The sequence below is a fragment of the Mirounga leonina genome, unplaced genomic scaffold (genome assembly GCF_011800145.1).
Source record: "Mirounga leonina isolate KUSES-001 unplaced genomic scaffold, KU_Mleo_1.0 Mir_173, whole genome shotgun sequence".
NCBI lineage: Eukaryota > Metazoa > Chordata > Mammalia > Carnivora > Phocidae > Mirounga > Mirounga leonina.
Window position 1 is genome coordinate 30109017 of NW_023270447.1, and position 19992 is coordinate 30129008.

A 19992-nucleotide genomic window follows, 5' to 3' on the forward strand; every position below is an offset into this window, starting at 1 on the left:
GTTCCCTCTCTTGCTGTCTCTCTGTCAAATAAATAAAATCTTAAAAAAATTAAAAAATAAAAAAACAAAATAAGCATTATAGAAATGTAGATGTTATTACAGAAAATAAAGTACATAATGACAAACCTAATAATTAACTAAACCATACTTTTTAAAAAAAAGTTCCCTTAAGGAATCTCTACACCCAACACAGGGCTCAAACTCATGACCCTGAGATCAAGGGTCACATGCTCTACGGACTGAGCCAGCCAGGCACCCCAACTAAACCATACTTTCATCAGGAGTTAATACTTTATCTTTATACATAAGACCACCACTTGGATTGTTTCCTGTATTAATGACCCTGGTTTTATCTGGGCTGTTCTCATTATCTAAGTCTCAAAGACTTTTTCCTCAGTAAGAGAAAAAAAGATTATTTTACCTCCATCTAGTTAATTGCCCTTAAAATAGCAGGAATTAAGCTCAGGAACTAAGAACAAAATAATTATGGAGGGGCGGGGAGAGGGTTACCAACTTACCCTGAATGCTTGAACAGTAGGGAGTAGCTCTAACCAAGCCAGTGACAAAATTGTTACTCATTACTCTTCCAGGGTACCTAGCTAACTCAGTCAGTACAGCATGCGACTCTTGATCTCAGGGTTGTGAGTTCAAGCCCCAAGTTAGGCATGTGTGGAGTCTACTAAAAACTTAAACTTTCAAAAAGCTCTGAGTGTCTTAGGCTACATGGTTCCCCAAAAATATGTGGTGTATGTATCAAGTAACTTCTAAAACTCAATTCTTCAATTATAGTCATAAACTGGGGCATCTGCTTATCCCTCTTAGCTGTACACAGATTGGATACTGGCTCCCACTTACAGTAAAGTACTGGGAAAGTGAAGGAACTAAGGAGATAGATCTGAAAGAATGGAAAAATAAAATCAAAATTCAAGGTCCAAGAAACATTATGTGCACCAGGTACTTTCACAAATTACTTCCTTTATTCTCTATGGTAATTGTAGGTGAGAGGTATTATATTACCACCCCCACCCCCCCCCTTTTTTTTTTTTTTAACAGACTAAAAAATAAAGGCTTAGAAATGGCACCGTTTGCAACAATATGGATGGACGCTGGGGGCATTATACTAAGTGAAATAAATCTGACCAAGAAAGACAAATATTGTATGACCTCACTTATATGTAGAATCTAAAAAAAAAAAAAAAAAACCAAACCTCAAAGATACAGAACAGATTGTTGTTTGCCGGGGCGGGGGGGGGGGGGGGGGGTCGGTTAACAGGGTAGGCAAAACAGGTGAAGGTGGTCAAAAGTTACAAACTTCCAGTTATAAAATAAACAAGTCCTCAGGATGTGATATACAGTACAGCAACTATAGCTAATGCTGTATTGTATATTTGAAAGTTGCTGAGAGATCTTAAAAGTTCTCATCACAAGAAATTATAACTATTGTGTTGATGGATATTAACTGGATATTGTGGTAATCATCTTGTCATATATACAAATACTGAATCATTATATTGTATACCTAAAACTAATATTATACGCCAATTATATCTCAAAAAAATAAAATAAAGGCTTAGAGGGTCATATCAGTAGTATTTGGTGCAAATGATATTCCAACCCTGGATGTCCGAGTTCTTTTCCCTGCAGTGTTACCACTCTTGACGTATTATATCCACAGAGAGACACCTAAGTTACTGATCACTTTCCAAGGCATTAGCTCAACTAATCCTTGTGAGTCAGGTCATGAGGGTATCACTACATCCTGTGCAGAGAAGAAAACCAGCTCAGACCCATTAAGTGATTTATCTAAGGTCACATAGCTAATGAAGGACAAAACAAGAATTCAAACTTCTGGGTTTTTTCTAACCCATGATACTGTAACTGTGATGTAAACATAAACTCAGCTTTGAATTTAAAACAAGGGCAGAAACTATACATTTTGTGTTCTATATAGAGCCAAATAATACTGTTTATCTAATAAAACACCCACTTCCTAAAAGGAGTTAAAATAGATTGTAAAAAGGAGCCATTTGTAATTGGACTTAAAAAAATATATATTAGATGATCAGTAAATATCAAAATACTAACACACTGACTTACTATTAAGTTTAAAATGATTTCTTCCAATTAAATAATTTTGAAACTGACTAGTTGCATTTGTTTCTTTGTACTATAAACAGTCATTTAAAATCCCAACCCTAGGGGCGCCTAGGTGGCTCAGATGGTTAAGCGTCTGCCTTCAGCTCGGGTCATGATCTCAGGGTCCTAGGATTGAGTCCCACATCAGGCTCCTTGCTTAGCAAGGAGCCTGCTTCTCCCTCTGCCTGCCACTCGCCCTGCTTGTACTCTCCCTCTCTGGCAAATAAAATCTTTTTAAAAAATTAAATTAAATTAAAAAATAAAATCCCAAGCCTATTATTTTCCCAGCATAATACATGTACTAAATTTCTAAGATTTGTTTTTAAAATATACCTGATTTTATATACATAGTGCCCCTACCTTCACCTTGTCAATGGCTATAGTCAACTAGAAACAAGTTTCACCGTTTGCAAAAGATAAAACTGGCAAGACGACAGATATTTAGAAACCTGATACTGTATGCTCTATTTAGACCTTCATGAGGATATTGTACAAAGCCCTGCCTTGAACTGTGTAGAACTTTCTATAAATGATTCACTTCTAAATTAGCTGCCCTGGGTCAGCGGTGGCAAGTCTTAAATAAAAGGTGAATCATCCTTTGTACTCTTCCTTCTTCAGTACAACCACTTTTTTAGTAAGCAAAATAGGACAAATAATTTTATCTGGAAAAAGCAGATTTATATTTGTTAATCTACCAAATGACTTCCCACAGTAACCAAAAGAACATTTTCTTTTGCTAATGAAAGCTAACCAAAGCAACTATGTGTCCAAGAGAGTCAAAAATCTCAAAGCAATTCTTGAAACTTAAGTTTAAAGGATAGGGAGAGGTTTTAGTCTTGCCTTTGTGGACATTACAGAAATACTAAACCGAGTAAGATAAATCCAATGTGTATGGCTATATATGTCATCCTTTTCCATAATATTCTTCCAGTCAGAACTTTATCCTAGTCTAATAATGCTGCAAGGTTACATGCCAATTTTAAAGACATCATAAATCACTGCTATTCCCCTGGTCAGGTGCTGTCTCCAATTTTCCAGCTTTCTAAACCTACTTTTCTTAAACGCCTCCTCTTATTTGACACTTAAAATGGAAAAGAATGTAAAAAGACAGAGAGACTATAAGAAGGAGACATTTTACATCTAAGAAAAATGTAGTAGGGTGGCTTGTGAAATATTATAGATTAAGAGATTTATGATTAAGCTTTCCAGTTTACCAAATATACAATTTATAAAAGATGGCCATTATATCTCAAAAGGGACCCTAATCAAAATTTTAAGATGTGTTTAGCAGAATGCTCATGTAGCAGTGTGTACATATTAACCCAGGCGGCAGACTTAATCCTTACAATGAAAGAGCTACAACATGTGGTATTTACAAACCACCCAAATGGGGATGCCTGGCTGGTTCAGTCTGTAGAGCATGCAACTCTTAGTCTCGGGGTTGTGAGTTTGAGCCCTATGTTGGGTGCAGCTTACTTAAAAAAATACTAAAAAACAAACCACCCAAATAAATCATGGAAAATTGGAAAGCAAGCATGGTGAGCCAGGGAGGTGTCAAGTGGGAGGGACAGGGGAAGGTGGTCTATTCCTTACTATTTCCTAGAACAAATTCTGAAAGAGAGGAGCACTTTAAGAAAAAAGTGGGCCATTTGAGAAGCTATAAACATCTTGAGAGAAAGACTGAAACTGATTTTTATTCTAAACTAGGACACATGGAAAGACAGGAAAATGTACAAGGTGATAGGGTGAAAGGTGACAGAAGAAAGTATACTACAGGGTTCCCTAGATGAGAGGGGACAAAGGATTGGGGGGAAGGCAAACTCATCAACCACCTTAGACACTTAAATCGTTCATTAGCAAGTTTGAGAAACAATAAAGAAAAAAAAACAAAACACTTCTATGCGTAGGGCCGGTGTGACACAAGGGCAGTCCTGAATTTAGAGGGAGTATATGTGTGAGAGTGCATGCGTGCGTGTGCGTGGGTGGCTGGGTGTGCGTGAGGATTCTTCTAGGTGCAGGTTGCTTAATCCTGAACCATCTCCCACCCCAGGGATAGAGATCCCTGGGAACAGAGACTGGGAAAAGGTGGAAAGGAGCTGCCAAGAACAGAATGATGTCACAGACTCAGACACATAGGCACAACCCTGGCTGGAGTAGTTTATTACTAGTTCCTGCTCCCCTGCTCTAAGCAGCTTCTTCCCGTCTCTGCTTGCCAACATTACTGCCATTCCTGCCTATAAAACTCCTGGGACAGGAGCAGGCAGAGCAGTTAAAGAGGGGAGGAGAACCCAGCAGTGTCAGGAAGCTTCCTGAAGAAGCAGTCAGGCTACCCCAGGGTTCTATCCTCGACTCCCAGGAATGTGTCACCCAGCCAGAGCCAGGACGAGGAGTACCAGCATTTCCTGGCTCCAGGCTTGGTGCTGACACTGCGCCCTCACGCTCTGCTTCTATTTTTATAACCACACTATCCTCTCCCCACCCCCTCCCCAAATGCCTATAATTCAAAAACTTCCTTACTGCCCAGGAAACTGGTTTGTATATTGTTGGTATTTAATTGGCAAATGTATGAAACTTACCCTTCTCTTCTTTCTCCTTTTCTAGTAGGCAATTTGGTTACAATTAGGCAGACTCCAGGTCCCAATTTACCACTGTTGTCCCAGAGTAATTGTTTTTAAGTAGCCTGCATGCCCAGTGTGGGGCTTGATCTCAAGACTCTATGATCAAGAATCTCATGCTATACCAACTAAGCCAGCCAGGCTCCCCCCACCACCCCATCAGAGTAATTCTTAATATCATCCCCATAACTCTCTAAAGTGTCTGGATTTGGACTATAAATTATATGGCCACCTATTTATAATAGATCGTCTATTAAGCTGATCAAATAAGCATATTCCCATTTCAGAATAGAATGACTAAAGACAGCATGGGATAAAAAGAAAAAGATAAGCTTGGATGTTGAAGAAAAGCAAGGGTAGAGTTCTTTCTCTATCCTTTAACATCTAAGTAATCTTCCCTAGAAGCTTCTTGGAAGCAAATATCAGTGTCTAGGACTTCAGCACAATTAAGATCCTAGGAGACTTGAGTGTGCGGAGAGTTGAAAATGAGCTCTACATGTCCAGTGAGAGAAGAGGTAAAAATACAATTATATGCTGAGACAAATTCTGCCGCAGGTATTCTCTATGCCTAGAAATAGGACACAAAGAAATATGGATATTATTAAAGAGTTATTTTTGGCACATGAGAAATAAACATTGACAAGTGCAACACAAAGCAATTCTAAATAAATTGGTATGTTTTATTATCTCTCAAGTTTAACTGAGATCTTCAATTTTGTTGATTTAAATCATTTATTAGGTTTATACTAAACTTTATTGCAGAAGCCCTCCTCAGAAAGGTCCAGATTAGTTACTATAACACAGAATTCCACACTGAGATAACTTAGTTTGAGGATCACGTATAGGGATACAATTTTATATGTGTTTTCCTTATTTGGAGGGATTTGGCCAAGGGTAGGAGAATGAAAAATGTACAGATTTAGATGAGAAAAATTTAAAAATTACAAAAAGTATCCAAAAAGTTGTAAAAAAAAAAATTCACCTTGTTTAAAGAAAAGGAAAGCATATTGGGGCACCTCAGTGGCTCAGTTGTTAAGCGTCTGCCTTTGGCTCAGGTCATGATCCCAGGGTCCTGGGATCGAGCCCCACATCAGGCTCCCTGCTCCGCGGGAAGCCTGCTTCTCCCTCTCTCACTCCCTCTGCTTGTGTTCCCTCTTTCACTGTGTCTCTCTCTGTCAAATAAATAAATAAAATCTTAAAAAATATTTATTGAATCATTGTTCTAGATACCTAACATGCTATTTAATCCAATTCTTACAACAAATCCCATAAGGCAGGTATTATTTGTACATTTTGCCAGTGAGAAAATTTAGGCTAGAAGGTGGCATTTCCAGGAGTCAAACCCAGGGCATGGCACTCTACCCTGAAACCCACCCCCATCGTATGGACCTGAAAGCTTTTCTATCATGCCACCTTGACTCCCCATCTGTCACAGGACCCTGTGAACCTGTCAAATAGCCACAGCAACATGTGTTGCTTTGAGATATTATAAAAGCCTAAAATATCACAAACTTAACAAACCACTCTCCACTCTGCATAATTACAATCCTATAAAATTAATCCTAAAACTGTACAAAACCAACTAGTCTTTCCACTGGTTTTTCCCTTCTTGCTTTCCCATTTTTTTTCCTCTTACCACCTAACTTCACAGCATAGGTAAAGTACTTAATCTCAAGCAACTGGTTATAAAGCAATGTTGCTGGCGGGCAGGGGTGATATTGGCCCTAATGAAACAATTTGAAATTTTGTGGAGGCTTTTCTGGTTGTTACAATGATTGTGTGACACCACTGATGTAGGGATACTGTATGAACTCTAACACAGAAGCCCAGCTCAGTTAAGAGCTGTTTGGCATTCCATATGATTTTCAAATGTCCTCCCAGATATTCACATTGGGAAGAGGAAAACAAAAAGATTTAAGCCTAAACCCTAGCTCTGCTACAAAGTATTTTTGGTTATCAATTTCCTGGACTGCAATTACCATGTAAATCAAGGAAAAGACTTACCTGTTTGTGCAGAACTTTACCAAGAACTATTTATCATTTCAGAAAATCAAGTCATTCATGACAATGCTATTCACGTTATATTTTACGCTGAAAATTCAAGTATCTGCTCCTATTGCTACATTACAGTAATTCTACAAACATCTACAAATATTATTTATCCCTTATTTCTTTATACATTATGTAAAGAAAGTCAACAACATTCAGTTGAATATTGTCTTATTCTTTAAATCCAAACTTATTCACTACAAATAGGTACAAGCACCTAACTGCTTCATTAGGTCTTCTAAGATACTTCTCCCCATGTTGAAATCCATATTTGTTTCTAATATTAGAGTTAAGGGGTACCTGGGTGGCTCAGTCGGTTAAGCATCTGACACTTGATTTCGGCTCACTCAGGTCATGAGATCAAGCCCTGCATGGGGCTCCACACTTGGTGGGGCATCTACTGGAGATTCTCTCCCCCTCTGCCCCTCCCCACCCCCTGCATGCACATGTGCCTGCTCTCCCAAAAAATGAATATTAGAGTTAAGGAATATTTTTTTTCAATTACATATATAGGTAGGTATAAATTTTTATTTCAGGGTAATAAAACATGGTGTTACTTTGAGCCCAATAAGGTTAGGAACCACTTGTGTAAAAGGAAAAGGTATGGGCTTTGGGTCCAGACAAACCCAAGACCAAAGACATCCCTCTCTGGGCGCCTGGGTGGCTCAGTCGTTAAGCGTCTGCCTTCGGCTCAGGTCATGATCCCAGGGTCCTGGGATCGAGTCCCACATCGGGCTCCCGGCTCGGCAAGAAGCCTGCTTCTCCCTCTCCCATTCCCCCTGCTTGTGTTACTGCTCTCGCTATTTCTCTCTCTGTCAAATAAATAAATAAAATCTTTAAAAAAAAAAAAAATCCCTCTGGGTACCTGGGTAGCTCGGTCCTTAGGGGTCTGCCTTCGGCTCAGGTCATGATCCCAGGGTCCTGGGATTGAGCCCCACATCAGGCTCCCTGATCAGCAGGAAACCTGCTTCTCCCTCTCCCACTCCCCCTGCTTGTGTTCCCTCTCTCGCTGTCTCTGTCAAATAAATAAAATCTTTATAAAAAAAAAAAAAAAAGACATCCCTTTAGACTGTGTGACTTGAATAATTTACTTTTGCTCTGAGCTCCAGTTGCCATTTGTAGTCATCTCTAGGGCTTTGGGTAGGAACTGCCATTTCTAATAGGATGGCATTGGTTAAAGGATAAGGGCAGATATTCAACAAAAATTCCCTTCGTTCTCAAGATAGGTTTCCCTTTCCCAACTCACCTCCACATAAAGATAGGAAGGGGGAAGTATAAAGAAAACAGGAGAAAGAGTAACAGGAATCATGACCAGCACCTAATACCTAGCCACACCCAGAACAAACCGCTAGTATCAAATGTGAGAAGTTGCAAGAAGTTAAATTAAGATTCTGGACCTGGATCACCAAGGACATGGTGTTAATGCCAATAACAGAAACTACTACTATATTAACGCAGTATGTGGATATGTGAATTGGTTCAAGAATGGAAACAGAATTATCATTTCCTCAACCTTGTTACTGTGTATCCCTTTAAGGCCACATAAAGTTAACACTACAACTTGAGAACTTTTACAGATGGATATGATCTACAGGATCATCCTGGATTTTAGCCATTAAAAAAAAAAAAAAAGGTTGAGGGGTGCCTAGCTGGCTCAGTCAGTAGAGCAAGTGACTCGATCTCGGGGGTCATGAGTTCAAGCCCCATGCTGGGGGGTAGAGTTTACTTAAAATAGTAATAGTTAAAAAAAAAAAAAAAAAAAGAATTGAATCTGTTCCTCTACATGTGCTTCTGCTCACTGATGTATCTCAAGATTTGGAGCAGTGACTGGCAAAGTCATAATCAAAGTCTTCTAATGAGATTCAGTAGGCCTAATACGTGTATCTTCTATTTTAAAACTATTATACTCGCCTTGCTATAAATTCATAACATGTACAAATGATGAAAATATGCATTTTTTATACGATAAACACCTCTTGTTAAAGGCATCAACCTTTTCCCTAAGTACTTGGTTCTCTATACACATAAGCAGGAAGAAATATCTCCCCAGAGGTTTCTTTTGAAGAATTAAAATTCTTGCTAGCATTCCAATGTAGGAAGGAGTCCATCTGGCTCTGCCAAGTGTATGGCTAGCAAGATTTATCTGGGATAAAGGGTCCCCAAATAGTTCTAGCCATATATTCAAAAGTTGTAGAAAGTCATCATTGCTTCACTGCACAACCACACAGAAGAGACTTTTCACAATAGGCTAGCTTCTATTCCAGGAGGAATATTGAAGCCATCCTAAAAGGTAAAAATTTACCTATTTTCCCTGTGGATTTCATTAGTTCAACCAGTAAAAACGTTATTTTTTTTTTTATAAAGAATTTATTTGACAGAGAGAGACACAGTGAGAGAGGGAACACACCAGGGGGAGTGGGAGAGGGAGAAGCAGGCTTCCCGCGGAGCAGGGAGCCCGATGCGGGACTCGATCCAGGGACTCCAGGATCATGACCTGAGCCGAATGCAGACGCTTAACGACTGAGCCACCCAAGCGCCCCAACCAGTAAAAATTTTAACTATACTTTTGATATTGTCTCATGGGGGGGGGGGGGGACTAGGAATCAAACCTCATCTGCTTAAGTCTTAAGGTACAACTATCAATTTACAAGAAATACAATGACAGGGGATAAGCTACACTTCAGGGATGCAAGCAGCAAAATACAAACTGAAAAACTACACAAAATAAATTATCTGGCTTCTTCAACAAATAATTGGAAGGGAAAAAACAGAATGGAAGGAACCCATACATTAAAAAAGACTCAAAAGACAATTAAAAGCAGCCAAAATTAGATTATGGTGTTTAGGAAAACACATTTAGGCGATAAAATTTTAAGGGATTAATTACTGTAAGTCAGGATAGTGGTTACTTGTGGGGGACAGATGGGAGGAGGCGTTTGGAAGGTTCTGAGTTGGCTGGCAAGGACTATCTTCTGACATGAGTGTGGTTACAAGGATGTTCAACTTATCCATTAAGTTGTACATTTGTTTTATGTGCTTTTATCTAGTTGTTCTATATTTAATACTTTTTTAAATGAGGATAAAAAAATATTGGCAAGTGCTGATAATTGTTGAAGCTGGGCACCTGGGAGGTATAACACTATTTTCTTTTGCATGTATTTAAGTTTTCCATAATAAAAAGTTAAAAATGAAAAAAAATTTACTTCATGCTAACTGCTAGTACCTGCCTAGAGCAGCTCTCAATCTTATGGAAAGGACAGTAAGTCAACAGTTATTCCGTCTGTAAGAGTTGTGGAAGCTCAGAGGAGAGGCAAGAAACCTTGAGCTGGGGGTGCAGATGGGGGAGGTGAGGGAAGCTCTGGGTAGTGACTCCTGAGTGTAAGGAAAAGTTAATTAAAGAGGCTCTTAGACTGAGGTGGTTCTAGTATCTCAGCAGCCCATGTAAGCAAATGAAAATATAAACCTGTAAATGCCTCAGGGTTAAGAATACAAAACCTAGAAATAACCAATCGCAGTGAACAAGGCTTTCCTAAATAATGCAAACAAAAATTTTCTTTGCTTTAGTTTCCACATCTCCTCTATAAAAACCTTGGCCCTAGTTCCTATCTGTGGAACACTTCTAGTCACTTCTGGTTTGGCATGGTTCAATTCCAATCGATTTTGCTCAAATAAACCCTTAGGATTTTTAACATACCTCAGTTCATCTTTTAACACAGTTAATAGGGAAGGAGAAGGAGAAAGATTCCCAGGTACTGGGGAGAACAATGCATAAATATCAAGGAGGGTAGCAGTGTTGGGGGGCGGGGGGAAGGTGCCTGACTGGCTCAGTTGGTAGAGCATGCAACTCTTGATCTTGAGGTTGTGAATTCAAGCCCCATGCTGGGTGTAAAGCTTACTTTTAAAAATGTGCTAAAAAAAAAAAAGTCATAGGGAACTGAAAATAGTTTCAGTCTGGACAGGCCATGGAAGATATCTACCATTCCCCTAATTAAAGTAGTCTTCAGAACACCTGTCATGCCCACAATCCTCTCCAACATGACTTCTTAACTACCACTCACCTGCCTTTGTTCCACATGCCCCACAGGCTAGACCAGAGATGAGCCCCTGATCCACAGGCTCACAGGTCCTGTCCCACCTGTTCTGTACCCAGACTTGTCAACACAGAGACTCACTCTCAGGGAGGCTGAATTTGAGACACACTGGGGCACAGAAAATAGAGCGGTAACAAAACAAAGACACAGAGATGAGACAATAGAACCTTAAAGGAGCAAAATCAAAAGGATGAGAGGCATTATTCAGTCAAGAAGAGAAGTTCGGGTGGGGGAGGGGGGAGGAGAGAAAGAGAGGCTGAAATGCAATGTGAAGGATAAACAGACTTGCTCTTGGTTCTCCAAAGTCTAAAGCTACTGCTTTCACCTGGACAGCATGAAGGATTCTACAGTTCTCCATGGAACGTGACTACCCAGCTGCAGAAGCTGTCCTGAGCTTCTTTAACTCCCTATACATCCTGATACAAACACATACATACATACAAATTGCCTAAGGTAATATGAGTGTTCCATCTCTAGAAATTTGCAAGAGCCTTTCATGTCCTCTCAGGATGGGAGTGGTGGGAGGGAGTGAGGGAAGGCAAAGAGACCAGCCATCAGCCTCTGACGTAGCAGGCTAGGAGAGTGGTTGGCTTCTGCCCAGGGGTTCAGACTTTACTCTAGGATTGTTCACATGCTAACTTCAGGTGATTTCCAGCAACAAAACAAACAAAACAGTTTTATTCATTTCTTATGTTCCTGATAGCAAAGAGGTCTACAAGGCAGCTGCTTAGATTCTAGCGCTTCTCAAAATAAGTTATTGGTTTTGTTTTGAGTTTTTCATCTAAAAATGAAGCTTTAAAAAAAAGCTGATGCCCTCGAGGGATAGTAAGCATATATAATGATTGTAATATATTTAGAACTTATCAGATGGTACTGTACAATTCCAGAAAATATCCTATTCAACTTACAAAACACTTACAAGACAAACATAGCAAATGAATGGTAAATTGTATTTTTTTTTTTTTAAAGATTTATTTGACACAGAGAGAGAGAGACAGCCAGAGAGGGAACACAAGCAGGGGGAGTGGGAGAGGGAGAAGCAGGCTTCCCGCCAAGCAGGGAGCCCGATGTGGGGCTCGATCCCAGGATCCTGGGATCATGACCTGAGCCAAAGGCAGACACCTAACGATTGAGCCACCCAGGCACCCCTTGATAAATTGTATTTCTACTTTATAAAACAGACGTCAGGGAGCATTCCTCTGCTGAAAAACATTTGAGTTCTTTTCATTGCTTACAGAATAAAATCTATACAGCTTCAAAGACATTTATAGTCTCACAATCTACATCTTCAGTTCCTACTGTAGCCACCATTTAGTTTTATTTATCAGACTTTCACCGAGCAGCTAAACCATCTAGCTACTCTAGAGACAAGATTTAAAAAAGAAAAAAAAAGGGGCGCCTGGGTGGCTCAGTTGGTTAAGCGACTGCCTTCGGCTCAGGTCATGATCCTGGAGTACCGGGATCGAGTCCCACATCGGGCTCCCTGCTCAGCAGGGAGTCTGCTTCTCCCTCTGACCCTCCTCCCTCTCATGCTCTCTGTCTCTCATTGTCTCTCTCGCAAATAAATAAAATCTTAAGAAAAAAAAAAAATTTTTAAAGAAAAAAAAAAAAGTCCAAGCCCTCCCTCCCCCCCCCCAACCGTCCTGGGAGAGAGGAATAACTAAATTCAATTCAGTGTGCTAATGCTAGGTTAAAATCATGCAATAGTGGATATTATACCTAATCTAGACTGATGGATTCACAAGGAAGGCTTCTTGGAGGAGGTGACAATTGAGACTGGAGAGTTAAATAAGAGTTATCAGAAATGAGAACAGCATGGGGCACCTAGGTGGCTCAGCCAGTTAAACATCCAACTCAATCTCAAGTCTTGATCTCAGGGTCATGAGTTCAAGCCCTGTGCTGGGCTCCACACTGGGTGTGGAGCCTACTTAAAAAATAAAAATTAAAAAAAAATGAGAACCGTAGAAAAGGCACAGAGAAATGAACAGTTAAATATTCCGTAATATAGAGGGGATGGTTAGGAAAGGAGATTAGAGCAGCAGGCAAAGGACAGGACTCAAGAGGGAGGAATAAGAGACATTGTTTAGCTGGTGGGGGTTATTTGTAAGTACTTTTGTCTGAATATTTGTGTTCCCCCTCCAAAATTCAAATGTTGAATCCCCACAGGGGATGGCATTATTAGATAGGGCCTTTGGAAGTTGCTTAAGCCTTGAGGGTAGACCTTGTGAATGGGATTAGTGCCTTATCAGACATTCCAGAGAGATTACAGCACCTCCCCACCCTGTGGGGATACAGCAAGAAGGTGCCAACAATGAACCAGGAAGAGGGCCTCACCAGAAGGCGGTCATGCACCAGCCCCTAGAACTGTGAGCAATAAATTTATGTTGTTGAAAAGCTACCCAGATAGGGATACTGTTATAGCAGCCAGCAAGGAATAAGACAGGGAGTAACTGAGAGCCCTGAAGGTTTCTAATAGGCATGATCAGACCATCAAAATATTAAAAAAGAAGATGGGCAAGATCAGAAAAATCATTCTGGGTGCCTCTTTAGAGTCAGTATAGTAATAATCTAACAGTAACAATGGTCAATGCCCTCCAGCCAAGGACCAGCAGTATTTCTCACCTCTAGTTTATTGTTCCTTGCATCAAGGGAGACAGCATGCCGAGGGGAACCATGGAGGGGTCTTAGTAGGAGGATGCTAGGAAGGATTTGGGAGCACGTGCAAGGAAACATGGGTTTGCTCTGGATAGGGTGCCATCAGGAAGTGAGGCAATTCTAGGGCTATCTTAGTAAACCTATCTCTAAGGCGGGAGAAATTATCAAAGCTAAAGCTATGATTACTGAAGGAACAGCAGTCATTTGTATCAGTCATCTCGTCTGGGGAGCAAGGGGGACACCTGGTCATTTTTGTGGTGTGAAAAACGTTCATGTTTTAGTTTCTGTCCGGACAGGATTACAGAGTGATGTTTTTAGTTTTTTGTTTTGTTTTTTTTTGGGTTTTTTTTGTTTGTTTGTTTGTTTTTAAGATTTTCAAGTTTTGGGGCGCCTGGGTGGCTCAGTCAGTTAAGCGTCTGCCTTCGGCTCAGGTCATGATCCCAGGGTCCTGGGATCGAGCCCCACATCGGGCTCCCTGCTCAGTGGGAAGCCTGCTTCTCCCTCTCCCGCTCCCCCTGCTTGTGTTCCCTCTCTCACTGTGTCTCTGTCAAATAAATAAATAAAATCTTAAAAAAAAAAAAAGATTTTCAAGTTTTATTTAAGTAATCTCTACACCCAATGTGAGGCTCGAATTCACAACCCTGAGATCAAGAGTCACATGCTCTTCCAACTGAGCCAGCCAGGCACCCAAGATTTTCTTTTAAAGTAATCTTCACACACAACATGGGGCTTGAACTTACAACCTCAAGATCAAGAGTCACAGGCTCTTCCAATTGCGCCAGCCACACGCCCCCAGGTAGTCTTACTTTTGACTTGCCCCATCAGTCACAGAATGCTCTTACCGGATTTTGAGGTTCTGTGAGACCATTTATGCCCAAAACGAGAAGCCAACTCCTACCAGTGAGTGTCAAGCCAGCTCCCAGATGGCAGGGGCTGCTCTTCTCACTCTTAAACTCTTTCTATTCAGTTCCGTTGGGCCTGCTTCACAGTCCTCATAGCTCAATGCTAAAATTCACACTGGATTCCTAAATTCCTTCATTTGGTGTGTTTTTGTTGTTCCCAGGAGGGACCGTATGCAAGTCGGTACACCTCATTTTGCTCTAGTCTTCCTGGATTTCCCATTGTGAAGCAGAAAGACACGGTTCCACTTGCCAGTTATCTGCATTGCTGGGAAATGATAAAGTCTGCAGTGCAGTTCATGTTCTCCAGAAGTGCCACATAAATACAGAATATTGACTTTCACAAGAGCTCAGCACTGATGCCAGCAACTTGAGAAGGAAGCAGTTTCTGGGAAGCTTTACAAGGCAGCTCCCCATACACTAGTTCAGCTAGGAAACAATTCTGCTTGTAAACAGAGCCCCCAACTTCATAATTCCTGGAATTTTTAGAGATGAAAGAAATGCACACAAATCAGTTTCCATACTTTCCATACCCTTTTCGTGTCCATATTTTACCCTCTTACTCCCCATCCACTTCAAGGTAGGAGCGATGCTCCTCATTCCTACCTCCATCAAAAGCTAAGTCTTTCTTCACACCACAGCAGGAAAAGTTAACGTCTACATAAGATATTACTGTAACTGGTACTAAAGCTGCATATTGAAGCTACAGGATTTTAACTACTGTGTGAAGATTCTTTTATTCAATGAATACTTGAGCTCCAATCACATTTTAGGTATGGTTCTAGGCCCTTTGGGGCTATATCAGTAAGCAAAATAGACAAAATCCTTGCCTTTGTGGAGCTTATATTCTACTACATGGGAGAGGAAAAAGACAAATATACATAGGATGTGAATATGCTATGGAGGAAAATTAAGTGAGGAGGGGAATTTTTTTTTTTTTTTTTTTGAGGAGGGGAATTTTAAATGGGATGATCAGTACCAGCCTCACTGAGAAGGTGATATTTGAGCAGATTTAAAGAAGGAACAGCCTTCTGCAGGAAAAGGCTCTGGTAAAGCAACAGCCCTAAGGCTCAAGAGTTCAAGGAATAGCTAGGAGGCCAGACTGGCTGGAGCAGAAGGAATAAGGATATTAGAGAGGTAAAAGGGCCTGCCTATAGCCCATTGTAAGATTTTGGCTTTTGCTGTAAGTGGGATGGGGAGCCATCAGAGTTTTGATCAGAGAGAGAAGATACAGGATATGTCTCACTGGAGACAGCAACTTTTGAGTTTTGCTAGAAAAGAGAAATGGGGTAACAACAGGAGACAGGGGCAGGTGAAAAGGGAAGATTTGTTGAGAAAAATCACAGCATAATTGTTATTTATAAACTGTTGTATATAAAGCTTGAAATTAAAATCACAATTCTCAAATTAAAATCTCATCTTCCCAAGAATACTGCTTTATTGGACTGCTTTATGTATTGAGAAAGAAGAGCCTACATTTGCTTGACCCATTCAATGAACTATTTAGTATTATATATATATGAACGAATACAACCAAGTCAAAGGAAATTTTTTTTTTTTTTTTTTAGATTTTATTCGTCAGAGAGCAAGCATGCACAAGCAAGCGGAGTGGCAGAGGGAGAAGCAGGCTCCCCGCTGAGCAGGGAGCCCAATGCAGAACTCGATCCCAGGGCCCTGGGATCATGACCTGAGCCCAAGGCAGACGCTTAACCAACTGAGCTGCCCAGGCATCCCAATAATTAAATCTTTAAAGACAATGAGCTTTCATTTCCTGGATATGTGAGGTATCTAACTACAAAACTGATTTCCTTAAAAGCTTGTTCGAATTACCATTTTCTACAGTCTTTCCACATAAAAGATAACTAAGAAAACATGTCAGGGCACAAACTACTGCCAAACAATCACAGCGGTCATATATTCAAAATGCCCCTTCAACAAATGTTACGACTGAAGCTCAAGAGTTTAATGATCAATTCCTCTGTATAACCTGAATATTTTAAAAGACGGTACTAAACTTTTTGTAAAAGTGTCCCTGCATTTACAAAAGTTAACTGCTCTTTTAGGCAAGATTTACTTTCTTTTTACTGAACTGTTCATTTAGTTGTTTAGAAAAAAATATCAGCTCAAAAAAATATCTGCATAATTGGCCATCTGTTTCAAGGTAATGATCACAGGCTGCAAGTGATTCATAGCTTAGATTCATAGTTTCCTCCTTCAGGGACCTTGAAATAGGTGAAATTCAAATTAGTTTCACAACAGCATTTTTTTGAGGCAATATTTTTGTGGTGGGGTCTGAGGCTTTAATTGAAAAGACCCTTTGTTTTAAAAAAGAAGTTTTCCTGGGGGTGTCTGGGTGACTCAGAGTCCCAGGATCGAGCCCCACATCAGCTCCCTGCTCGGCAGGAAGCCTGCTTCTCCCTCTCCCACTCACCGTGCTCTGCTCTCGCTCTCTCTGTGTAAATAAATAAAATCTTAAAAAAAGGTTTCCTGGGTTTGTATTTGAAATTTGAATGCAGTTACCTAAAACCTCATAGCCCATATGTAATGGACTTGGAACCAGGAAACCTGCATTCAAATCCTGGCCCTGCCCCATACCAGCTCAGTGACTCTGGGCAAGCTGCTTAACTTCTTAGAGCCTCACTTAGCTTTATAAAATGAAAAGAACCCCTACCTCAGTGCTGTGGGGAGGATGGAACGACTACACTGTAGACTTACTTACATGCCTAGCACAGCCATGGGCACATTATGAACTCCCAGTAAATCTGCCACACCTGAAATCAGGTCAGGCCAAGTCCTTCCCTTCCCCCCCTCACCCTTAGTAAAGAAGGTTCAACTCCATACAGAGCTATTTATAACCCTATAGCCACTGCTCTAGAAAAAAGGCAGGAATTCTGAGCTAACAATCTATTGAATCTATTAAGAGGGGGGAAATTTGTTTTGTTCCCACTGACAACTCAAAAGTTTATACCACAATTACCCTTGCTGGGGAAAGGAGACGAGAAATGGGATCTCACCAGAGTGGTTTTAATAAATTACTTGTTTCAAAATTAATTGAGATACTTAGGACATACTATACTATGATGACCAATGCTTTATCCTGGATATACTTAACTATTTTTTTTGTTTTAAAGATTTTACTTATTCATTTGAGACACAGAGATACAGAGAGAGGCAGAGGGAGAGGGAGAAGCAGGCTCCCCACTGAGCCAGGAGCCCAATGTGGGGCTTGATACCAGGACCCTGGGATCATGACCTGAGCCAAAGGTAGATGCTTAATCATCTGAGCCACCCAGGAGCCCCATACTTAACTATTCCTAATCCAAATGGAAAACTTGCGTTAATGTTGGTTATATGCGTAAGTATACTAATATATATATTTGGAGTTATAAAAATACATGAACTTTGATATAGAAGGATTACACTGTCTCAGAATTTTATCTATTTCAGTGCATTGGAAACTGAAAACACTGACAATGGCTTCCAAGCTATCACAGACACCCGGGAAAACTTGGGAAGCAATACAGAATAGAAGTTCATGGAATTTGGAGTCAGAAAACAAAAAAAACACACACCTGGGTATAAACCCAGGCTCTGCTACTATGTATAATTTTGCAAAAGTTTGTGAACCTCAAAGCCTGTTTCCTCTCTGAAGCAGTGATATCAATATTTTTCTTCCAGAATTAACCGGATTAAATAAAGTCAAGCACCTTGAGCTCAGAATAATGAGGAAGGCTATTAATGCAAAGCAATTGAATCTGGAGTCCCTGGTTATAGAAGAGACATTTAACCAATTGAGCCACCCAGGCGCCCCTAGAAGAGACATTTAAAGTTATCAGTTAAGTATGCTAACAAGCTCACTTAGCTTAGAAACGAGAAGATCCAAGTTTAAATAACATCCCAGATTTTTTTCTTGCTAATTGTGTGACCTTGGCCAAGGCCTCAGCAACTCACTTAACTGCTAGGTATTGGTAATACTAGTTACAATTTGTTAAGTGTGGACCATGTACCATGCAATCTGATAAGTTTATATATGAACTCCAGTCTTTACAACCCTTCAAGGTAGATGTTCTCTCTGGATTGTTTTTTGTTGTTTTTTTGTTTTTCAAGATTCATATTTTTAAGTAATCACACTCAACGTGGGGCTCGAACTCACCACCCAGAGACCAAGAGTCACAGGCTCTACAACCTGAGCCAGCCAGGCACCCCCTTTCTCATCTGTTTTATACATGGCTGAAAGTGAGGGAAGTTAAACTTGTTCAAGGCCACAGAGCCAGTAAGTGGTAGAACCTGGACTCACATCCAGGCTTAGGGGTCTCCCAAATCCTGTCCTTAGCTACGCAATGAACTACACGCCACCTGCTTCTCCTAGAAAAAATGACATTATTCCCGTGAAAGTGCTTTTTGAATTGAAATGTCCCATACGAACGCGAAACACTGTTACTACTCCAGGTCAACATAAATAATTCACAAAATGGGTTTGTGATTTGCCCCTCAGTGCCTGGGAACCCTGAAAGCACAAAAGGTTACACTTCAAGCTCTCTTTCATCTCCCCTTGGAATTTTGCCACGACCTCCATTTTATTTGAGCAGACCTGATAAACAACATTAAAGAACAGAAATCCAAGTGCAGCTCTGTGCCATTCAAAGGCAGCTAGCTCTCTGCACTCCCTGGAGTCCAGGGCAACATTTCATGCTTTTCTTTGAGATGTGGACAAAATATTTCCTTGGCCTAACTTCTCTTGCATCTGCAGTTCGCTCAGGTAAGCATAAATAAAGTAGTCCCATAAACACCCACATAAACTAGTGCTTTCTACATCACGCCCATAGCAAACTTCAGTTCCAAACGCGCATGCAGTCAAGCTACCTAATGCGAAGTTCAGCCCCTTTTAAAGGACAGGGTGTAAAAATTGAGAGTCGATCTTCCCTCTGAAAGTTTTGTTAACTAATCCCATGGAGTTAGCTATAATTCTCTTCCGTTATGCACCCTTGGTATGATCAACTTCTTGGGAATACCACCAAAGGGACTCTGGTGTTTGGCGCTAGACAAGACATCTGAGGGGCTAAGTGGACCTCAGTTTGCTATCACCTGGCAGGCCCTTTTCTCACCCTTCCTTAATCTGGGAGATGCTCCGCGTGACCCTCTCCCCCCAGCAGAGGAAGGAGAGTAAAGTCCAGATGAAGTGGAGGGTGTTAACGTGCTCAGTCATATCTCCACTCCGGGGAGGCGCTTAAGCCCGGAACGGCTAACCCCGGGACAACTAAAGCATACTCATTTGCATGCGGAAGAAATGAGGAAGAAAGGTCGACCCCGGTTTCCCAGAAGCCAGGAGCCTGGGGAACGCGACTTTCTCGGGTCCCGGACTTACCTCCCCCCTCCTCACTTCGCCCGGGGCGCTGCAGGCTGACTCCGCGCTGCATCCGACGTGGGGCTCGGCACCGCGGCGCCCTGCCAGCCGGAGCCAATTTAAGCGGGCTCGGCACGTGGGAGAGGCGGGGGGCGCGCGGGGGGCGCGCGGGGGGCGCGCGGGGGGCGCGCGGGGGGCGCGCG

The 19992-nt window shown here is 41.1% G+C and overlaps 1 protein-coding gene across 2 annotated transcripts in view; it reads right to left on the reverse strand.

The window, feature by feature from the left end:
• GIPC2 (GIPC PDZ domain containing family member 2) overlaps positions 1-19992 on the reverse strand; it is a 73014-nt gene that overhangs the window by 51825 nt on the left and 1197 nt on the right. The gene's annotated exons all lie outside the window — the stretch shown is intronic.